Source organism: Callithrix jacchus, chromosome 9 (assembly GCF_049354715.1).
Source record: "Callithrix jacchus isolate 240 chromosome 9, calJac240_pri, whole genome shotgun sequence".
NCBI classification, from domain to species: domain Eukaryota; kingdom Metazoa; phylum Chordata; class Mammalia; order Primates; family Cebidae; genus Callithrix; species Callithrix jacchus.
This window is the reverse complement of record NC_133510.1, coordinates 84327596-84351224: the sequence shown is the minus strand read 5'-3', so window position 1 is coordinate 84351224 and position 23629 is coordinate 84327596. Positions and strand designations below refer to the sequence as shown.

The following is a 23629-nucleotide window of genomic DNA, read 5'->3' as shown; positions in this document are numbered from 1 at the left end:
AGATTTTGATTATAATTCATATTTAATATCATTCATGTAAATTTTATATTGACATATTATTAAGTGAATTTTAAGGTGCCATGTGTTAATAAACCCTCGAAGTATTTACCAGATGGAAAAAAAGACATGAAATGTTTTCATTTTGTTGTTAGTAGCATCATAGATGGCCACAAGAGGGCAACCTATGAAAGTAATTGAAATTCCGTGGAAAACCTCAGCAGTATTTAGTATGTGGGTGTTAGGTATCTTTGATCATGAACTTAGCATTATTGTCAGAATGAATAAAAGGGTTCCATTTCAACTAATTAATTTTAATTTTCTCCAAACTGGAAAATCAACTGAGGCAAATCAATGTCTACATTGACCTTTAAGATTGTGGTATTGAGAGTTATGTAACAGATATTTCCCATATGTAACATGGGAATCAGATGGCATCTTCCTAGTAATGATGTCTTGGAAAAAGTTGCAATAGACTGTCAGTACTTTCCTAGAAGAGTGACGTTCTTTCTTTTTTTAAACAAGTTTAGTTATATGAGTACATAATAGTTTCATGTATTTATAGGGTACATGGGCTATTTTGTAATAAGCATAAAATTTGTAATGATAAAATCAGGCTAATTGGGAAATCCATAACCACAAACATTTATCATTTCTTTATGTTACAAACATTTTACATCCCCCTCCTCCAGTTATATTGAAATATTCAAGAAGTTATTGTTAACTATGGTTACCCTAGTGTACTATCAAACAGTGGATTTTATCCCTATTATCTATTGTAAATAGATACCCATTTTAATTTGTACCCATTAAACAGCCCCTTTTTGTACATCCCTATCACATTACCCTTACCAGCAGCCTCTGATAACCATCATTCTTCTTTCAGCTATCAAAATGACTCTTGTTTAAAAATGGTCATGGATTTTGAGACCCTTACATAATCATTGATAATGCCATTACCTGCTTTCAAGCACATCAAAGGAGACCTGAGGCAAAAAAGGATGCTTTATGGATTAAAATATTTTCCATAGGTAAAATAGATCAGTTACTAATTTGTGTATTTCTCTATTTATGTAGCAAAAATGATTAAATTTTACATCAAGAGGAAAGTGTTTAGAGAATAAAGAATGATTTGGCATACTGAGTACCTCAAAAATCTTTCCTCAATCTAACTTCCTACCCCAACAATCCCCCAAATAATACACATCATCTAAAATGTACTTTAACTTTTTTTCCTAGGAAAATAATGTGGTAGAGTCCTGTAATTGAATTTCTGGAAGCAGGTGTCCTTTATAATAGCATCACCTTAATTCCTGCCAAGAACATAATGTGCAGCACACAATTCCAGTTTTATTAATTTTGTTATTGTTTGCAGTACTTTGCCCATCCAACCAGACATACTGCAGGGTGACTCAAACAGCACAAGAGATAAATTCTATTTATATCACATCATGTATTTATTTGGTTGCATGCCTTAATTTTCAAGATTATGCCATTTTTTAAATTTAATGAGGTATTAATAATATTAGATCAAATATTTTATGCAATTATATTTTGGGTGATGCCTCAGATCATATAATGTGGCCTTAAAATTTGGGGTTTTATAAGTTGGAATAGGATACTTTAGTAGAAAATATCCCTTTGATGAACAACAGGAAAAGGTTGAAAATAGTTTATTTTCCAGCTTACAGAAAATAATTATTTTGGATAGGTTGAAAGTCCTTTTTTACCTAGAATGAATCATCTACTTTAATGATCCTTTAATTAAAGGATATATGTGAGATTAATCTACACATATATGTGAGATTAATCTACAAACTTGTAAATAACAGCATGAATTGATAACTTGAACACCTATGAATCAAACTCAGAAAAGGAATAACAAATACTAGCTTGATATATTCTGCTTTGGAAACCGGACATCTCTGTCAACTTAAAAGAACCCTGTGGTTGTTTTTTTTTAAGGAAATCTGATAATTATTGTTACTAAGAATTGTCCCTTTCTCTTTCTATGACTTATGCATCATTTTTCTCTTTTTGACAAACATCAAAGGCTATATACTATGTATATTAATAATATGCCATATTTATAATATATTTAATAGTATATGAAATAGCTATGGGAGGTAAAATTAGAAGAAAGGGTAAATAAATCAGGAAATTATAATAATGTTTAGAAAAATGTTGGCAGATAGTAGAAATAATATGTAAATGAAATCAATAAATAGTTTACTACCTATGATACTAATTATCCTTAAATAAGATGTCCAAATATAATGATTTCAGGAATCCTTTCTTTCAGGTTCGTGTCACTAAAACTCATTAACAGCCTTAGAAGTCATGATTTCAAAAATTAAATATCTTACCCAGTGATATATAATAGATATTACACAATGTATCAGAGCCGGATTCAACTCATGCTGTCAAAGTCCTAGTCAGGTTATCACATATATATATTATACTATATATTATATACTTTTTTTTCTGTCTTGCAAAAATTCCTCATTTGCAGCTCTTTCCAAGTGCTTAGAACATGTCTATGCAAATCAAACAAATTACAGACAACTTCAACATATTGGAGTCACAGAGATTGTTATGTTTAGGCCCTGATCATCACCCCAGTTAAAGTGTGTAAGTACATAGTTTTAGCCACTAGGCACCTCATGGTTCTAATGAGCTTAAAAGATACATTTCTGACATCTAAGGAGCACCCTGTTCTTTATAGACTGCATATTTATGTAGTTATGCAGATATAAATATGTATATATATACATGCACACATATATGTAATTTATATTTATTCATACAAACATACTGTGTGTATATAATATATAGTCTTTATATATAATAAAATCAGTTTATTTTATTTTGGGGATGGTAGTAATATTTTCCATACTGCAATATGTTTTTAGTTATGTATTTACTTATGTTATTTATTTTTGTTTTGTTAATTCAATAGGTTTTGGGATACAAGTGGATTTTTGTTACATGGATGAATTACATAGTGGTGAATTCTGGGATTTTAGTGCACCTTTTACCCAAGTAGTGTACATTGTACCTAATGTGTAATTTTTTTATCCCTGGACCCCCTACCCTCTCCCGCTTCTGAGTCTCTAAAATGCATTATATCACTCTGTATGGCTTTGCATACTCATAGCATATCTTCCACTTATAAGTGAGAGCATACAGTTTTGGGTTTTCCACTCTTACATTACTTTACTTAGAATAATGGCCTCTGGCTCCATCCAAGTTGCTGTAAAAGCCATTATTTTGTTATATATATGTTATACATATAATATATATTACCATTACTATAATATATATGATATATATACATTTGTCCAGGTCACTAGAAAATATTATACACACACACACACACACACACACACACATATGTAAACACACACGCATATATGTATATGTCCAGGTCACTATTATATATATATTTTTACATATATATATTTACATATTAAACTAACCTGGGACTGGTTAATGCTAGAGTAATATACAGATTATAGGATTGGACTGGTCTTGAACCTAAGAAGTTAATAATTAAGGAATGGGGTATATAGAGATTAACAGTATGAATCTACTGTATATTTTCTGGATTTGCAAATCTACTCTGGATTTTCTGGGTTGTCTGTGCTAAAGAAAAACTGCAGAACCTTTCCCAAGACAGCTTGACCCACAGATTTTCACAGGTGTGAAACATCAGAAGCATGTGTAGTATTAATGTGATGGGCTTCTTCTTGAAGTTTTTGTACTTCAAATCCTGTGTATACTGGATAATTTGCTAGGCTGAGCATCTCAAGCAGCAGCTCTGAGCCACAGAATAAGATTCTGTTCATGGTGGCTTCCAGGTCCACGTGGAGTACAATGGGCTGCAGATAATAGGAGGCCATTGTGGTAGATGAGAAGGTCAAAGACATGCTAATACAAAGTGGCATATTTCATTGGCAGAGGTTTCTCTTTGTACCAAAAAATAGTCTAATTACTTCAGTTCCAAGATAAAAGAGGAGCATCACCACATCCAGTACTAGACTGGCTGTTGGATATGGTAACAGGGGGCCTTTATCGAGAAATATGAAGAGTTCCAGTTGAAAATAGATAGCTTAATACTACGTGTTCAGAAAGAACAGGATTTCTGTGGTTGTGCTGGCAGGGGGAGGGCCTGTTGAGGACAACAATTTGCCTCCAGAATCTCACCTCACAGTGCCATCTTCAGTTTATAAATCTTAATACTTAGCTATTCAGTAAATACTGTTTTAATACTTTCTAGGCATAGAAAATAGTAATGAGTAAGAGTTTTTAGTCTCTCGGGGTGTATGGTGTCAATTTACAATGTAGAAACTAAACTATTGATTTGCCTGCCATATTTTATGATTTAACTGTTAATATCTTAGTGCTGAATATTTATAAACCATTATCTATGGTCTTGAAGAGAACTGACAGTCATTTGAGGGATATGAATATACAAATAATTCTAATATAAGGAATACAATTATAAGTTTTCTAACAAAGTTAGGAAAAGAATGATCCAGGTGTATACGAGAAGGATATATTATCAAACCATGACCAAATGTTTCTGTATAAGAATTAAAAATTATTAAATGAACATTTATATTTTATACTAAATGATAATTACAAGATAATTGTCACAAGGATTGATTGTAACTATGATAAACTGACTTATTGGGATGTGAGCTTTTTCTTTTTCTTTTTTACATCATCCACACCAACACACACACACACACACACACACACACACACACAGAGAGAGAGAGAGAGAGAGAGAGTACTTTTGAGAATTCAAAGTTGATTTAAAAAATTTTAAAGTTGAATATTTGTTCCTCTTTTAGGCTACTTGCAGATGGAATTTTAACTACCCCATGATTTTTTTGGCATGTTCTTTTTTTTTACCTGCTTTGGCTTACTTTTAATGTAAGTGGACAAACCTAATGCTGCCTAACTATGTTTTAAGGTTTTCCTCCTTCCTTAATCATCCCTGCTAATTATTGGATAGGTGAAATTACAAAAATTATTTTCTTAACTCTTGTAGCTTGTTTTGATCATCATATATTGTTATGTTTCTATTTTTACAAAAAACTGAAGTGCATTATCTATAATTGGAAGATAACTATTTTTTTTTCTAAAAACTGTGTATCTATTTTGGGGCCTCCTACTTATACAAGTCCATAATTCCATCATGCAAAGCACCTTGTTTAAATTGGACATTTTATTGACCAGTCTGGATGGTGATGATGCTTTGGCTAACTGATTCTTACTCATTCTACAAATAATCATTTAGTTGGTACTTTATGTGGGGCAAAGTTCTAAGCACTGAAGTTACAACAATGAGCAAAACAAAATTATTCCATATATAGCACTTCCATAATTTTAGTAGGAGGAAAACATGATATAATTCTATTTTATGCCAGTTTTTTTTTTCATTTGATTTGTGTAAGAAAAGGTTTGGAGACTTACCTTGATTGTCAGAACATTTGTTCATCTTTCACGTATCTGGTTTACGGAACTTTACCCACATACCTCTAAGGATGCAATCATGAGTATACTACAAATGTGCTCTGAAAAAAAGGAAGCAGTGAGAGTCCTACACTACAAATGTAAGTTACCCCAACATTTTGGGGAGATCATTTAACTGCTTACATTTGTAAACTAGTGATACATTTTTCAGTCTTATGCAAATATGTCCCAATTCTAGGTAGTGAAGGAAGAGGCTAATGATATATCATTTTAGGTCATGAAAATTGCCTAAGATATTAATCATTTTAATGAACATTATTAATACCAGTTTGTATTTCTCATGACACATTTATTTGTATTCTCTCTTTTTAATTGGTTTTATACATTTTGAGCATCTCTATTTTCACTGTTTTGAATGCCTCTTGAAAGACTCACATCTCTAAATAAACTGTAATATTCCTCTTGAGGGACCCTTCAAGATTGTTTTCCTATTCACACTTCCACTTAATGCTGTCTGGAAGGCTAATCTCCCATTGGTTAAAATAGATGCATATCAGATGTCATAGTAGATTCATTATTATGCCTGCTTTTTGCTGCAATAATTTTTTCCCAAAATAGTTATGGAAGAAAGAGAATAGACACTATCTTGTTTTTCTTTCTTAAAAGCAAAACCAAAAACATGTAAATGCATTTCCCCCCTTATCATACACTTAATGTTTTCCTAAAATGGTTAAACCTTGCTGTATGTGTATATTCTCATTCATATCAGTTTAATTTTCTTCTGGTCTATAAATTTTTTTACCTTTCTTTAAACAAAAATCTACGTAAAATTTTTGCTAAATGACCTGGTTATCTCCAGTATGATAATATGTGTAGTTTTAGAGGTTTTTCAACCAATATGTAATCTGAGGAGTAGGGGCAGAGGGAGAAACACTGTAATGAAAGCTAGGGAACATTCTCTTCTGTTGGGTTCAGGTTTTCTCTGACTACTATGTAGACCTTCTCTGACGACTTCCAACACCAGTTATTTTCATCTCTGAACTCCTTTCTTTTTAGGTTTCTGGCAGTAGTTTTAAAGCTATTTTTATAAGCTTTACCCAAGCTCTAGGGATATGTCAAGATGCCTCAAGGATAGCTCCAGTGATAACTCTGAGCAGGTTGTTTTCTGATTTTTTTTTTTTACCTCTGCTTCAAACAAATTTCACTGTTATATGCCTTATATCTTGGGTTTCTGCATATAAATTTCATTGAAAATTCATTCTTATGTGAGGAAAAACCTGAAACTTACTGAACACAGGCTTATATCAACATTTTACTCTAGGAAGCTATACCATTTTCTTTATTACTGACATCCAACACTCCAAATTATTTGGGGTATTGATATTGAGTCCTGTATCAAATTGCAAGCACATGTTGTTTATTATTATGCTCCCACTCAGACCCTCTTTTAAAGTTAGAATATGAAAATTATCATGTGATAATTTGTCCTTCATTGGTCAACCAAGTTGATGTGCCCAATTGGGTTGGTCTGGGAAACATCACCTTCTTTCTCATTCTACCTGGGTTGCTATCCAAGTTATCCAAAGGGTGGAAGAATATGCTTCAGTCAGGAGCCTAAACATGGGCCACTTCATTGGTGAAACACCAAATCCTCGTATAATGCTTACTGGCTCCTTCTTTTAATCTCATTTGTTGCTACTGCCTTATTTTTCTGAAGTCTTTAATATTGGGGTGCTACAGAGCATAGTCATTGGATCCCTTATTTTATTTCCCCATACTTACTCCCTTAAGTCTATATGAGGATTCCCAAATTTATATCTATAGGTAGTACTCTCCACTGAAATTCAATATAATATGCGCAGTTACCCACTTGACATCTCCATGTGTATATCTAAAGGATGTCTCAAACTCAACATGTTGAAAATTGACGTCCGGATCTTCCCTCCAAACCTGATACTTCTATAGTTTTTTCCATCTCTGCTGATAACAACTTGATTCTTCCATATCTTTAGGAAAATTCTTGGAGTAGTCTTTGACCCCTGTTTCCCTTATATCCAATTCTACCTTCAAAATATTTTTGGAGTACAGATATGCCTCATATCACTACCACCGTATATAAACCACCATTAGTTTTCATCTACATGGCCCACTAGCTTCTTCCCCTCTGAAGTACCCCTCCGCATCCACTATTCTCAACCCAAAAGCCAGAATGATCCTTTCAAAATGTTGGTCAGTTATTAAATCATGGTATCCCACTGCTCAGATCTTTCCAAAGCTTCATTCATCCTACTTGCTGATCTTAATCAGAATAAAAACCAATGTCCAGTTAATGCCATGGAAGAACCAACATAATCTAGATTCTTGTTATGTCTCTGCTTTCATCACCTACTACTCTGTTGCTCACTTACTCAGTTTGGATAAACCACCCATTGTTCTTCAGTCACACTCTAAGTATACTGCCTACCTAGCATCTTTGGATTTGTGTCTTCTGCTCTCTGTCTTTTATGCTCTTTAAGGCCTCTATGACTCCCTTTCTCACCTCATGTCTGTTCAAATGTTGATATCTCATTGATGGTTTTCCTAATTACCCCTAAGATATCTTTTCAACTCCCCTACCCCTTCTCTCTGATTTTCTCCCTGTTTTCTTCTAACATGATATATAAATTGCTTATTTATTCCATTGCAAGATAAGTTCTATGAAGACAATTTTTTTCTGTTTTACTCACATTTCATTGCACAACGATTCACATAGCTTTAGAAAATAAAATATTTGGTAAATGAATAAATGACTTTTTGAACATCATTTTATTCTTTCTTTTAATGTCTGAACAGTGTATTGATTTTACATGGGTTTCTCAGTGATCTTAATATTTTAGAAGATCTCAGAGGAATGTTTATATTTGCTTGAAATCTTTACTTCAGATTCATACTTCAGGCTCAATTCTGATTACCTTAGATAATCTCAGCCCCACTCCTACCAGATTCTGTTCTCTGCTGAGCCTCTTTAATATTTGCATGAATGCATTCCATTGCATTATTTCCCCAATGTGTCATTAATACAGACTTTCACTGCTAATTTTGGGACAGCACAAGATCATCGTCAGACAGAAAACAGTTTAAAATCAATAGTAGACATAAAAGTTCATATAGTTTGTTAGGTATTCTCTGCCCCCAGGCATGCCTTTCTGGCTGTCTGTCACCTTAAGCTTTGGACATTTGTTTATATCTTACGGTTCTTGGTTTTAGTTATAGATTAATTGCCAAAATACAAAAAATGATGCATTAAAACATCCATTATAACATCCCTTCCAGATCCAGAAGAAAAAGTTGAACCATGTAAATCATTATTATTTGGAGTTTTCCCAGAATGAACTTTTTTCTTTAAAATGTAAATTATGATTTAACTCTAGAATATTTTACTTTTGATACATTTCTGTTTGATCTTTTTCCAATAAGGCAGTCTTCATTTTTTTATTATTATTTTTAGTTTACTCAGTCAACTTATCTCTACTGGAATTGCCTTTCTTCTTGAATGGTTAGATTCGTTTGTGACAATGGGAAATATTGAGAATATTTAGTATCATGAATATTAAACCTTTGCAGCTGAGTATCAGGAATATTAAACCTTAATAGCTGAGTGCTAAAACTTACATTTTCCAATGTGTTTGCATTTTTTCTTCCTGGGAGAAATGCTAAAATTTCCAAAAAATTGTGGTTAGCATTTTATTTGCAAAAACAATGAAGATCTTACTCAAATTTCTTGATCTGGAAAAATTATTTATTTATATTCCCAAGTAGGAAGTTACAGATTTCTTTACTATCTTGCAGTAAATTGATACTGAGTGAAGATATTAACTCAAGTAGGCACATTATTGAAATCAGGCCATGTCCAGGTAGAAATTTAGATTAAAAAACTGATGCTTATATCTTTTAGGATTTAAGTGGAGTGCTTTTCCTGGGTTCTATGACAACTTGAATTGAAAAGTTACATATCTAACGTGTAAGATTAACCACATTTTATAGAGCTATTTCACTCATCACTTGAGTATCATTGGACTCAGGACCAGAGTTCCTAAGAATAAAAGGCACATTTACCAATTCACATGTTCTGAGCTCATTACCAGAGAGGGATGTTTGACCTCACTTGGAGGTCAAAGAGAGGAATGTAGTAAATAGCATAGACAAAAAAAAAATAACTTTCTAGGGCTATTACTGAATGGTGATTTAACCACAGGAGGCAGTGTGATGATCTTCGTAAACAATTTTTGTGTTTTATTTTTATAATATTGTAGATACAGAGTTTTAATAATTAAGAATGCCTTTAAAAAATTAACTGTGTCTGTCTTTTGAATTGAATTTCAATGCTTAATATAAAGCCTAGATTATTATAGGTACTTGACTAATAATTATTGAATTAATGAATGAATAATCTCACTCCACTAATAATTGTTGAGTTAATGAATGAATAAAAGTATCATGGGTATACAAAGCAGGTTTTAAAATAATAATTCTTTCAATTATTCAGAAATAATGCCTTAATTATTAAATTTCAGTTTTCTTTTCTCTAACTTTTACATTTAATAATCATTAGCTGAAGCTATTACTTACAGTAATTTATTTCATAAATATTTATTGGCAACTCTACTAAACTGAGTCCAATGTACTAGGAATAAAACAGTTCATAAAATGGAAAAAAATCTACTTTTTCATAGAATACACACACACACAAACACACACACATTTACTCATAGTAAAAATGCAATGAAGAAAATAAAGCTGAATAAGGAAGTAGAGAGCTTAGTGTGGGAGTGGAGCATGCCTTTTTACATTTTTTTGACTGGGACTCTCATAAGTGATGACAGACATTTTTGTTTGCACAGTAACTTAACTGTTGGAGGGAACCACTGGGTGAACTGGAGAGAAAGCAAGGAAAAAAAAAATCAGCAATTGCAAATGCCTTTAGAAAACATACTTAATGGTGGATTTAAAATCACAGCTCATGAATCCCTTTCTCCCTTGCTCTAGTTCTTGTCCCTCCACACCTGCTCTACTTCTTTTAATTTTCCTTTTCCCCCATCACATATAAAGTTTTATTTACTTCTTTTTCTTTTTTTTTTTTTTTTTTTTTGAGACAGAGTCTTGTTTCATTGCCAGGTGCCAGGCTGGAGTGCAGTGGCATGATCTCAGCTCACTGCAATCTCTGCCTCCTGGGTTCAAGCAATTCTCCTGCCTCAGCCTCCCAAGTAGATGGGACTATGTGCATGTACCACCACACCTAGCTAATTTTTGTATTTTTAGTAGAGATAGGGTTTTACCATGTTGGGCAGGATGGTCTTGGTCTCTTGTCCTCATGATTCGCCCGCCTGAACGTCCCAAAGTGCTGGGATTACAGGAGTGAGCCACCACGTCCAGCCTCATTTACTTTTTATATGTGTTTCTGCACTTCCCTTTACAGTGGAAACTCTACACCAAAGAGTATTTGTCTATTTTGTTCACAAATGTATCCTAAATTCCTAGAATAGTGTTCAACTTATACCTGGTGCTTATTAGGTCTTTTGTGTGTCAACTGACTTTATGTTCTGTGAACTGCAAGGATACTCATGTTACCTGAGGATAGTATGTAAGGAGATAGTGTGAAATAAAGTGAGGACAGAGAGAGGACCAGGGTCAAATGTTGTACAGCTTGTATGCTATGGAAAAGACTTCAGATTTTCTCAGAAATGTGACAGGGAACTATTGGAGGATTAAGATTAGGAAAATAGAGTGGCCTGATTTACATGTTTACAGATATCATAGACTACTGTGTGGGAAGCAAGTGGAAATAGGAGAAACACAATTCAAGTTCTCTAGGAGCTCTAAGTTGAAGGGGCAGGCACAATAACATGTGAATAACTTGCATACTGCAGACCTTAGAATGTCTAAAACAGATCTACAGACCAGTGGTGGGAGAATAAAAAGAACCACTCCTTTACACTGAAGAGATGACGTAGCAGAGGTGAAGCTGGAGCTGGATCTTGAATAAAAGTGAAGAGATAATTTTGGACAAAAGAAAAGCAATTAAGAAAGAGACAAAGTCAGCACAATCTACTGGGGGAAAATAAATTTAGAAAGACGAAGTTATTTTTTTATTTTGAGTGACTAAGAGGGTGACAATGACATAAAGTGCTTTACATACATTACTTTCTTTAATTTTCACAATGCCCTAGTAAGTTAAAACCTACTTTAATTCCCACTTTTTAGAGAATAAAACTGAGACTCTAAGAAGTTAAGTCAAAGTTTTGTTCATCTAAAAAGTAGGAGAGTGGCAATTTGAACTTGAATTTCTTTGACACTAGAGTCCATGCTTTTATACTGGGTGTTGACTTAATAATAATGCAATCAGCATTCAGAGAAATATCTAATTCTTTGCACTGAATCAGTTCAATCAAATTAATATTAATTTTGCATGACGGTGACTGCCAGTGTGTATAATGCTGTCTAAAGCACTGTAATCATGTTACTGAATGTGTGCCCTTTTGATATTAAAGGAAAGCATTCATAATAAGAATTTCTGCATTTAATATGAAATATTAATATTTATGGTTCTTTCATTTAAGTAAATGTGTAGTAAATGTCAAGTACAGGAAGACAAATTAAAGAAATTAATATATATCCATAATTTACCATGACATTATAAATTTAATTCTGTGTCTATATGGCCTCCTAATCAGCAAGCTGCAAAATTGTGATTTGATCATAGTATTTTAGGTGTTTACATTTCTAGTTAAGTGGTTGTGATCCATGACATTTTTAATAATTCAGTGTCAATATGTAAAAATGAAGTTTTGCTGGGGTCATTCTCTAAGTGATATTTAACCCCTTTATTTCTTACATAGTCATTAGAATAGATAATATACTTATTGGACTGCTCTAATAATACCAAACTGGTCACATTGCCTAGAATTAGAAGAGAGCATCAGCGTAGAAAAAAAACATAGAATTTGATGGAGAGAAAGGTAAAAAGACCTCTAAAAAAGCAAATATTAGTTAGCAGATTTTGTGGATAAGGTTATACTACATCAGTTTTTCAATCTTGCTCACATCATGATATAGATAGAAAATCATATTATTTCTACAATATACTATTATAGACATAGGAAGATGCTCAAGCCTTGAATTGAGTCCTTCACTTCTTAAACATCCAAAATTCTCTCCCCCAACATCATTCTCAGCTGATGTCCTGGCTTCCTGATTTCCCAAAAATGTGCAGACTCCCACTACCACAATTACCAGCATATAAACCCACATGCTCTGCCTTTCCATCAATTATCAAAGGTAGTACCCTTCTTCACCCAAATCCAGTGACTTCTCTTGTAGATTCTCTCTTCTCATCTACTCAAGGGAATTGCTCTAGAGATTATCCACTTTTCATCTTACATCATCAATTTTTCATCCTCTACTGGAGCCTCTCTTTCAGCACAACATGTTCTTATTCCTATTTATCCTTTTTTTTTTGCCAGGGACTGCCCATTTCTTTGCTTCCCTTTGAAACAATGTGCTAAAAACAGTTCTGCATAAAAATACAGTTTCCAATTTCTCTCCTACCATTTCTTTTTAAATTTAGTTCAATCAGGCTTTTTTCTTAACCTTTCACTAAAGCCAGACTACATTGTTGAATCTGATGATCTCTTCTCAGTCCTCATCTTAGTTGACCTCTGAGAAACATTCATGTTAATTACTGGATTAATGTGAGCAATTTAGGTCACACTGCTCTTTTGGTCTTTCTCCAATATTAGCAATTGCTCCTACAGATTTTTCTTTGCTGGTGTCCCAGGACTCTGATTGTTGGAATACACCTGGGCCTCCAGTTTGGACCATTTCTCTATTTGTATTCACTTTCTGGATGACCTCATTTCAGTCTTTTACATTTCAGTCCATATGCTAATGTGGTGTCCAGATTTATATATCCACCTGCCTATGTGACATTTCTATTTAGATGACTAAAAGGAACCTCAAACTGAACATGTGCAGGAGTGAGCACTTGAATTTTTCCTAAACCTACTACCCCGACATCCTTCCCAATCTCAGTTATTTTAACCTTCCATTGCTTAGGCCAAAACTTGAGCAACGGCTCAGACCAAAGACCTTGCATCTGTCTTTGATTACCTTTCTGTCTTTCCCAACCCATCTGCTCCATCAGGAAAATCTGAACAATTCCACAATATTAAAGACTTAATCAGATAGACAATCACCTAAAAATTATTTTATGTATGAAGTCAATTATTTTTGCATATTCCACACAGAAATAAAATGTCACATAAAACAGTACCAATATGTAATTTTGATTTACACTGTGCCTTATAATTGGATCTATCTAATTCAAAGGAAATTTTCCATGTAGGTATACACGTAGGTATGAAAAGGAGCATGTTCCTAAATTTAAAAACAATCAATAAATGTTTCTTTAAAATATTTAAAAAATATTTTTAAAACAATCAAAGCTACTAGACAGTATGAATTGATAGAAATAATATGGTTTGGTAGTTAGAATATCTTGATTTGGTCATTATTTTGCTTGTTCATTCAGTCACCAAAATCTTGCCTATTAAGTACCAACTTATGTGCTATTATACAAGTTGCATAATTTCTCCAGGACTCTTTATGCATAACTGAGGAATAAATAGAAGGTTTATCATTATTATCATTATGCTTCTAGAGAATTTACTAGAAGATTTTATAAAGAGCAACATCATATTTGGCATATAATATTTAACAAATGGAAACTATAGGGCCATTGTTATTGCTCTTAGTAGAAATAAAATGAGAGTGATTGGATTAGTCTTTTAAATAAAATTCTTGGAAAAAGTAAAATTAAGGAGAAAATAATGTATTTGCCACCAAGGTGGCATAGAGATCTTGATAAGTAAGAAATAAGGTGGCCTAAAGATTGCATTAATCTATTCCACAGTTTTGCCTAATGTCTTGTTCCTGTAAACCATTAATCTTTCTAATCTTAAACATGGGCTTTTGAATGTAATTCCATGCTACCCATGTAAATGTTGCCTTAAAGTCCTTGAAAAGTATTGGTTATTGTCCTGATTCTTCTTTTCATCTTATCACTTACATCTTTCTCTTCTGAGGTGGTATAAATAAAATGTATGCTAAAGCATACATTGAAGAGCACGAAAATATCTGCTTTCTTTTTTTATAACATATATTTCTTTCCATTAATGTCATATTTTCCCCAATACTCTGTGAATGTGTGCAGGAGGTTAGCACACTGTGTGTGTTTCAGTGAGTTGATACATGTAAGTATGCAAAGATATTTAAAAACAATCCATAAAAATATTTTTAGAACAATCTATAGTTTTAAGTCAGGTAGCATGATGCCTCCAGCTTTGTTCTTTTTGCTTAGGATTGTCTTGGCTATGAGGGCTCTTTTTTGAAGTTTAAGGTGTTTTTTTCCAGTTCTGTCTAGAAGGTCAATGGTAGCTTGATGGGGATAACGTTGAATCTGTAAATTACTTTGGAATATGGTCATTTTAATGATATTGATTCTTCCTAACCATCTGCATGCAATGTTTTTACGTCTGTTTGTGTTCTCTCTTATTTTTTTCATCTGTTTGTGTCCTCTCTACAAACCTCTTGAGCAGTAGTTTGTAGTTCTCCTTGAAGAGGTCCTCTGTGTCCTTTGTTAGTTGTATTTCTAAGTATTTTATTCTCTTTGTAGCAATTGTGAATGGGAGTTTGCTCGTGATTTGGCTCTCTGCTTTTCTGTTATTGGTGTATAGGAATACTTGTGATTTTTGCACATTGATTTTGTATCCTGAGACTTTGCTGAAGTTGCTTATCATCTTAAGGAGATTTTGGGCTGAGACGATGGGGTCTTCTAAATACACAATCATAACGTCTGCAAATAAAGACAATTTGACTTCCTCTTTCCCTAATTAAATACCCTTTATTTCCTTTTCTTGCCTGATTGCTCTGGCTAGAACTTCTAATACTATATTGAATAGCAATGGTGAGAGAGGGCACCCTTGTCTGTGCCAGTTTTCATGCCAGTTAGAATGGCAATCATTAAAAAATCTGGAGGCAATAGATACTGGAGAGGATGTGGAAAAATAGGAATGCTTTAACACTGTTGGTGAGAGTGTATATTAGTGCAATCATTGTGGAAGACAGTGTGGTGATTCCTTAGGGATCTAAAAATAGAAATATTTGACCCAGCAATCCCATTATTGGATATATCCACAAAGGATTATAAATCATTTTATTATAAAGACACATGCACATGTATGTTCATTGTGGGACTATTTACAATAGCAAAGACTTGGAACCAACACAAATGCCCATCAGTGATAGACTGGATAAAGAAAATATGGCATATATACACCATGGAATACTATACAGCCAAGAAAAGATGAGTTCATGTCCTTTTCAGGGATATGGATGAATCTGGAAACCATCTATTCTCAGCAAACTGACTCAAGAACAGAAAACAAAACACCACATCAGTGGATGTTGAATAATGAGAACACATGGATACAGGGAGAGAAACATCACACATTGGAGTCTGTTGGAGTGTGGGGGGCTAAGGGAGCAGTAACGGGGTTAGGGAGGTTGGGGAGGGATAACATTAGGAGAAATACCTAATGTAGGTGAAGGGGCAATGGGGGCAGCAAATCACCATGGCATGTATATACCTATGTAACAATCCTGCATGATCTGCACATATACCCCAGAATACAAAGTATAATAAAAAAATTTTTAAAAAAATAATCTAAACTACTAGATAGTATGAATTAATAGAAATAATATGGTTTGGTAGTTAGAATATCTTGATTTGGTCATTATTTTGCTCATTCTTGAGTCACCAAAATCTGATTCTGATTTTCTGATTCTCAAGACTATTCAGCAAGTCAAATGAGATAATTAATATTAAAATGCAAGTCACACACAGAGAGAAGCAAAACAGCCAGGGGAAGATGTCTTTAACATTTTCTAAACAGTTATTGAATACCAACTCCATGCTATACATTGTTCTAGTCCTTGGTAGTGATACAATAGAATTTCCATAGATTCCACAACTAACATTCAAGAAGCTTATTACCTCTCCACCTGTTGCTAGGAATTATGCTTGTAGATTTAAAAAACCCAAATTATGTATAAGAGACAGATAATTATTTAATGGTTACCTTGATTTAATGGTTACTGCACAGTGTATCATAGAACTTATATGGACACTGAACAGTAAATAAAGTGGATAATTTAAATTTATTCAGAGAAGAAATATTTTGTTGAGTCAGAAATCCCTAAGAATTTTAACAGTTTCTGACAAAAAGTGGTTGAAATTTAACATCAAAACTGCACTGCATAATACTTAGATGAGCATGTAGGGAGTGTGCAAGTTGAAGTTCAACATCTAATAATCTGTATGTGGTTCTCATGTCATATAGTGGGCCCCAAATTGCTCAAGTAACTCTTTTTGTGTTTATAAAAGTCATGGTTTTAAAACTCCTCCAGGTATTATTTAGAAATCTGGAGCTTTGTAGTCATCTTGTATCCAGAGTGGTAGATAAAGAAATAATATCTTCTGGAGCTTAAATGTAATTTCTACAAAAATTGTTGATGACAAGTCTACTCAGGTAGACAAGATGGCTAACTAGATGCAGCCAGAAAGTACTGCTCCCACCAAGAGAAACCAAATTATTAAGTCAGCCACCATAATTTGAGCAGATATTTGGAGAGAAAAAGCTGATAGAGGAATGTGATGTGACTCTGAAACTGAGGACGAATAGAAAGGAAGCTGGAAACCCCACTTACAGTACCTGATCACTACTAATGGCTCATGGGAAAAAGGTGAGTGAGGAAAACAACATTTGGCTTAGTATCCCCATGGACCTCTGGGAACCTAGTGACGGGGACCCTGCATCCCCTATGGACATGTGAGCTGTCAGGAGATCTCTCCACAGTATAGGCAGAGACAAGTCTTCAGACAGCATGGAGCCCAGGAGTATTTGTGCACTGGCAGCTCTGGTGAAAACAGCCATAAATGCCTATCACTTGGGGCCCTCCTCCCCACTCCCCCAGAGGCGCTGGCTGCAGCTGACTTCTGAGCCAGAAGAAGTCTGGCTCAGTCTTCCCAACTAATGTGACTGAGACACATCTATTCTGCAAACCCTTCCACATGCTATTCCCCGACCCCCACAGGGCCTGTGGCTAGCCGCCCTGCGGGAATGGGTGCACAGCACAATCTCCACACCCCTGCTGAATATATCGCTCTATATGAATGCTTTCCAAACAGCAAAGGAGCACAACAGATATCCTAGCACAGCTAGAACCCAACCCTGAACCACAGGATGTCCAGTGCCCAAAGGCTGCAGTGAACAGCTCAGTGCTGTGCCAGCACTCGGGTAGGGGAGGAACCCTCCTTGCAGGGGAGGAAACCCCACCTCAGAACACTGAGAAGGGCGAGATGCTAGGTCCCTGGGCCCAGGTAGGAGTGGGGCATGCCTCCCTCTGAAGGACTGGTCCTTAAAGGGTGTGGCATATCTCCCTGTCACAACCTTTGCCTAAGAGAGCCTGGCAGCCTGGAACACCTTGCGAGAGAAACCAAGGCACAGTGCTGGTGATTACAGAGGGCTCCCCTGAGGCCTGAGACTGGACATGGTGAGTGAACCATCTTTCTTCCTCAACCACTGCATAGCAAACCTGGGAATGCCACGAAGTACAAGAGTCAGGAGGCTAGGCATCAGCCTAGCTACGAGCCATTACTCTTCAGGGCCATCTACTGGATCACAGCCCAAACGACAGGATCAAAAATTATCCTAATATATACATCTGTGAATACAAGTCCAAGAATTCACCTACACATAAAGATCCTACATAGATCCTACATAGAGTAGTTGGCTTTGTTTCTGGTGCTCTGAAAGCATCCACAAACAAAGCCAACTGACCATACTCAGCTTACACTATAGTTAAAGGAACATCAAAGCTCCGTGATGAGAAAGAATCAGTTCAAGAACTCAAAAAGACAACTCAAAAAGACAGTATACCCTTCTAACAAGTCCACTAGCTCCCCAGCAGTGGTTCTTAGCCAGTCTGAAGTGACTGAAATGACAAACATGGAATTCAGAATCTGGATGGCAAGAAGCTCATCAGGATTCAGGAGAAAGTAAACACAATCCAAGAAATCCAGGGAATCTAGTAAAATAATCCAAGATTTGAAAGGTCAAATAGCCATTTTAAGAAGGAACCAAACTGAACTTCTAGAGCTGGAAAACTCACTATAAGAATTTCATAATATAATTTGAAGTATTAACAGCAGAATATACCAAGCCAGAGAAAGAATCGCAGAGCTTGAAGACCAGTTTTTGAAGCAACTAAGACAAAAAGGATTTTAAAAAAGTGAACAAAACCTCTAAGAAATATGGGATTATGTAAAGAGGACAAATCTATGACTCATTAGCATTCCTGACAGAGAAAGAGAGAGAATAAGCAATTTGGAAAATATATTTGAAAATGTCCACAAAAATTTCCCTAATGTCACTAGAAATGTTGACATGAAAATCCAATATACAGGAACCCCAGCTAGATAAGCTGATTGTCCCCAAGGCACATAGTTTTTTTTAACAAAAAATCATAAAGGCAGCTGGAAATAAAGATCAAGTCACACACAAAGGGAACTTTATCAGACTAGCAGAAGAACTCTTAGCAGAAACCTTACATGACAGAAGAGATAAGAAGACTGTTATCAGTGTCCTTAAAAAAAAATTCACCAAGAATTTTAAAACTTACATGACAGCAGAGATAGAGAAACTGTTAAAATCATACCAAGCACACTTTTGGATCACAGTGCAATAAAAGTAGAAATCAATAGCAAAAAAAAAAATCTAAGAAGTACACAAATACATGGAAATTAGACAATTAGCTGTTGAATAATCCCTAAGTGAACATTAAAATCAAAAAATTATTTGAAATTAATGAAATACATATACAACTTACCCAAATCTCTAGGATGCAGCTAAAGCAATGTTAGGAGGAAAGCTTATAACCCTAAATACCTTCATTAACAAGTTAGAAAAGCTCAAATTAATGCTCTAACTTTGTACCTAAAGAACCTAGGGGGAAAAAAAGAAACCAACCCCAAAACTAGCAGAAGTAAAGAAATAACTAAAATTAGAGAACAATAAAATTGAGATGCAGAAATATATTTTAAAAATTGATGAAACCAAGAGCTGGTTTTTAAAAAATTAAACAAGATTGACATACCACTAGCTATATTGGCAAAAAATATAGAAGATCCAAATAAGAACAGTCAGTAATGGCAAAGATGACATTACAACTGATCCTACAGAAACACAAAAGATCCTCAGAGAATATTATGAACACCTCTAGCATACAAATTTAAAAATCTAGAAGAAACAGATAAATTTCTGGAAGCACACAATTTCCCAAGATTAAATCAGGCAGAGATTGAAACCCTGAACATAACAATACCATGTTCTGAAATTCAGTCAGTTGTAAGAAACCCACTAACCAAAAGTGCTCTGGACCAGATGGATTCACAGCTGAATTCTACCAGATATATAATGAAGAACTGGTACCAATCCTACTGGAACTATTCCAAAATATTGAGGTGTAGGGAGTCCTCTCTAACTCATTCTATGAAGCCAGAATCAGCCTAATACAAAGATCTGATAGGGGCACAAGCAAGAAATAAAACTACAGGCCAATATCCCTGATGATCATAGATGTAAAAATTCTCAGCAGAACACTAGAAAACCTAATTCAACAGCACATCCAAATGCTAATTCACCATAATCAAGTGGGCTTAATTCCTGGAATGCAGGGTTGGTTTAAGATATGTAAATCAATAAATGTGATTTATCACATAAGCAGAATTAAAAGCAAAAACCATATGATCATCTCAATTGACGCAGAAAAGCTTTTGGTAAAATTCAACACCTTTTCATGATAAAAGCTCTCAGCAGACTAGACATCAAAGGAATATACCTCAAAATTATAAGAGCCATCTATAACAAACATACAATCAATATCTGAATGAGCAAAAGCTAGAACTGTTCCCCTTGAGAACTGGAACAAAACAAAGACGGCCGTTGTCACCACTCCTATCTGACACAATACTAGAAGTCCTAGTCAGAGCATTCAAATAAAAGAAATAAAAGGCCTCAAAATAGAAAAAGAAGTCAAAATATCTCTCTTCACTGATTATATGGTTTTATATTTAGAAAACTCTAAAGACTCTGCCAGAAAGCTACTAGAACTGATAAGTGACTTTAACACAGTTCCAGGATACAAAATCAATGTCAAAAATATCAGTAACAATTATATATACATCAATAATTTTCAGGCTGAAATATATGTATACGTCAATAATGAAATGCTGAAAGTCAATACAGAATACAATTCCATTTACAAAGCCACAAAGAAAATGAAATACATAGCATTCAGCTAACCACAGAGTTGAAAGTTCTGTACAAGAGGAACTACAAAACTCTGCTGAAATAAATCAGAGATGACACAAATAAATGGAAAACATTCCATGCTCATGGATTGTAAGAACCAATATCATTAAAATGTCTATATGCCTGAAGCAATTTACAGATTCAACACTATTCCTATCAAACTACTAATTCATTCTTCACAGAATGAGAGAAAACTATTCTAAAATTCATATGGAACCAAAAAAGAGCCCAAATAGCTAAAGCAATCCTAAGCAAAAAGAAAAAAATGGGAGGCATTACACTGCTCAACTTCAAACTATATTGTAAGGCTCCAATAACCAAAAAAGCATGGTACTGGTATAAACACACATAAACCAATGGAACAGAATAGGAAACTTAGAAATAAAGCCACACACCTGCAATCATCCGATCTTTGACTAGCAAGACAATAGCAAGCCATGAGGAAGTAATTGCCTGTTCAATTAATGGCGCTGGAATAACTGACTAGCCATATGCAGAAGATTGAAACTGGGCCTCTACCTTCCACCTTATAGAAAAATTAACTAGAGGTGGATTAAAGGTTTAAATATAAGACCTCAAACTATAGAAATCCTAAAAAAAAAACCCAAGAAATACCATTCTCAACATTGGCCTTGGCAAAAAATTTTTCACCAAGTCCCCAAAAGCAACTACAATAAAAACAAAAGTGGTCAAGTGGTACCTAAGTAAACTAAAGAGTTCTGCACGTGAAAAAAACTATCAACAGAGTAAACAACCTACAGAATGGGAGAAAATATTGGTGAACTATGTGTCTGACAGAGGCCTAATATGCAGAATCTATAAGTAACTTAAATCAACAAGGAAAACAAATCACCCCATTAAAAATGGGCAAAGAAAATGAACAGATACTTTTCAAAAGAAGACATACAAGTGGCCAACAAACATGAAAAAATGTTCAACATTACTAGTCATCAGAGAAATGCAAATCAAAACCATGATGAGATACTATCTCATACCAGGTAAAATGGCTATTATTACAAAGTCAGGAAATAATAGTTGCTGATGATGCTGTGGAGAAAGAGAGTGCTTATACACTCTTGGTGGTAATGCAAATTAGTTCAGCTACTGTGGAAAGCAGTTTGGATATTTTTCAAAGAAATTGAAACAGCTACAAGTCAACCCAGCAATCCCATTACTGGGTACATACTCAAACAAAAATCAATCATTATACCAAAAAGATACATGGGCTCATATGTTCAGTGTCATTCTATTCACAAAGGCAAAGACATGGAATCAACCTAGGTGCCCACCAGTGGTGGACTGGTTAGAGAAAATGTGGTCCATATACATCATGGAATACTGTGCATCCATATCAAAAGAATTAATCCTGTATTTGCAGAAACATGGATGGAGCTGGAGGTCATAATCTTAAGTGAATTAGCACAGAAACAGAAAACCAAATATTGCATTTTCTCACTTACAAGTAAGAGTTAAGCATTGAGCACACAGGGATGTAAACATAGGAGCAATTGACACTGTAGACTACCAGTGAGGGAAGAGATGGAGTGTAGCATGGGTTGAAAAACTACTTATTGGCTATTATGCTCACTACTTGGATGCAATACACTCATGTAACAAATCTGCACATGAACCCCTGAATATGAAATAAATAAAAGTTGAGAAAATAATCATAAAGTAAACTCAGGGTTTTGACTATCTGCAAAGTCATTTTTACTACATACTGTAGAACTCATGATATAAAGCTAAGGGTACAGATACTGTTAATGGATAAATATGAAGATAGATTAGATAGAGATAGATGATAGATATACAGACAGATAATAGATAAACAGATAGGTAGGTAGATATATAGACAGATAAGCTAGTGGTATTATATACTTAACAGCTTTCAAATGTTATCCGTATAAATTTACTAGGATGTATTGTCCATCTGAGTTGCAAATTTCATTACATATGGCATGAATTATAACTGCATGTTTGCCTGGAAAATGCTTTGTTTTCCTGTAGTGCTACCATGCAAAGTGTAATAATATCTGTCTCTTCCCCTCTCCTCCTCTTTCCTCTCCCTCTTCTCTCTCATCTTCATTTTTCTCCTCTACCTCCTTTCATCTTTCCCTTTTTTCTCTCTCTCCCCACGATGTTTTTCTCTTCTTCCCCGCGTTGTTCTTCTAGTATGATCATTTTCCCCTGACCATTTATCAGAAATTAGCAGAAAATAAGCAGCCTTTTCAGTGTATTTCTTTAACCCCCCAAACTCTTATAATTTTAGCAAACTTTTGAGCTTTATACCCAGTACCCATAAATGAATGAAAAGCTATATCAAATTGCTTGTTTTAACACAGAATATATTCTACAACTATTTCTTAAAATAAAATTATTTTCAAGGGTTATAAATATGTATGAGCTGAATTTCCTGATCTAAAAGCATAGGCTTTAAAGTCCTTTTTGAACATATTAAAACACCAAGCTGATAACATGCATTTCAGATGGCATAGGAATAATTATTCCTAAGGGCACAAGAGTGTATTAGATATTTCTTGGGGTCTTCTCTTAAGTCTATTAAGAGCAAATGTCCGGCTTCAGGATTTTTATTTTACTCCCTTTTAAGTAAGTATAATTTACTCATCCTTTTACTGCTTCATTTTTAATTCCTTTCTATAAAAAATTCAGGTGGCTGAGAT

General features: G+C 34.5%; 1 protein-coding gene and 1 pseudogene across 29 annotated transcripts in view; one reads left to right on the top strand and one right to left on the bottom strand.

Annotated features, from left to right (window-relative positions):
* The window catches only part of PPFIA2 (PPFI scaffold protein A2), a 506309-nt gene that overhangs the window by 120669 nt on the left and 362011 nt on the right, over nt 1-23629 (top strand). The gene's annotated exons all lie outside the window — the stretch shown is intronic.
* On the bottom strand, nt 3693-4019 carry LOC118144423 (transmembrane protein 216 pseudogene; annotated as a pseudogene).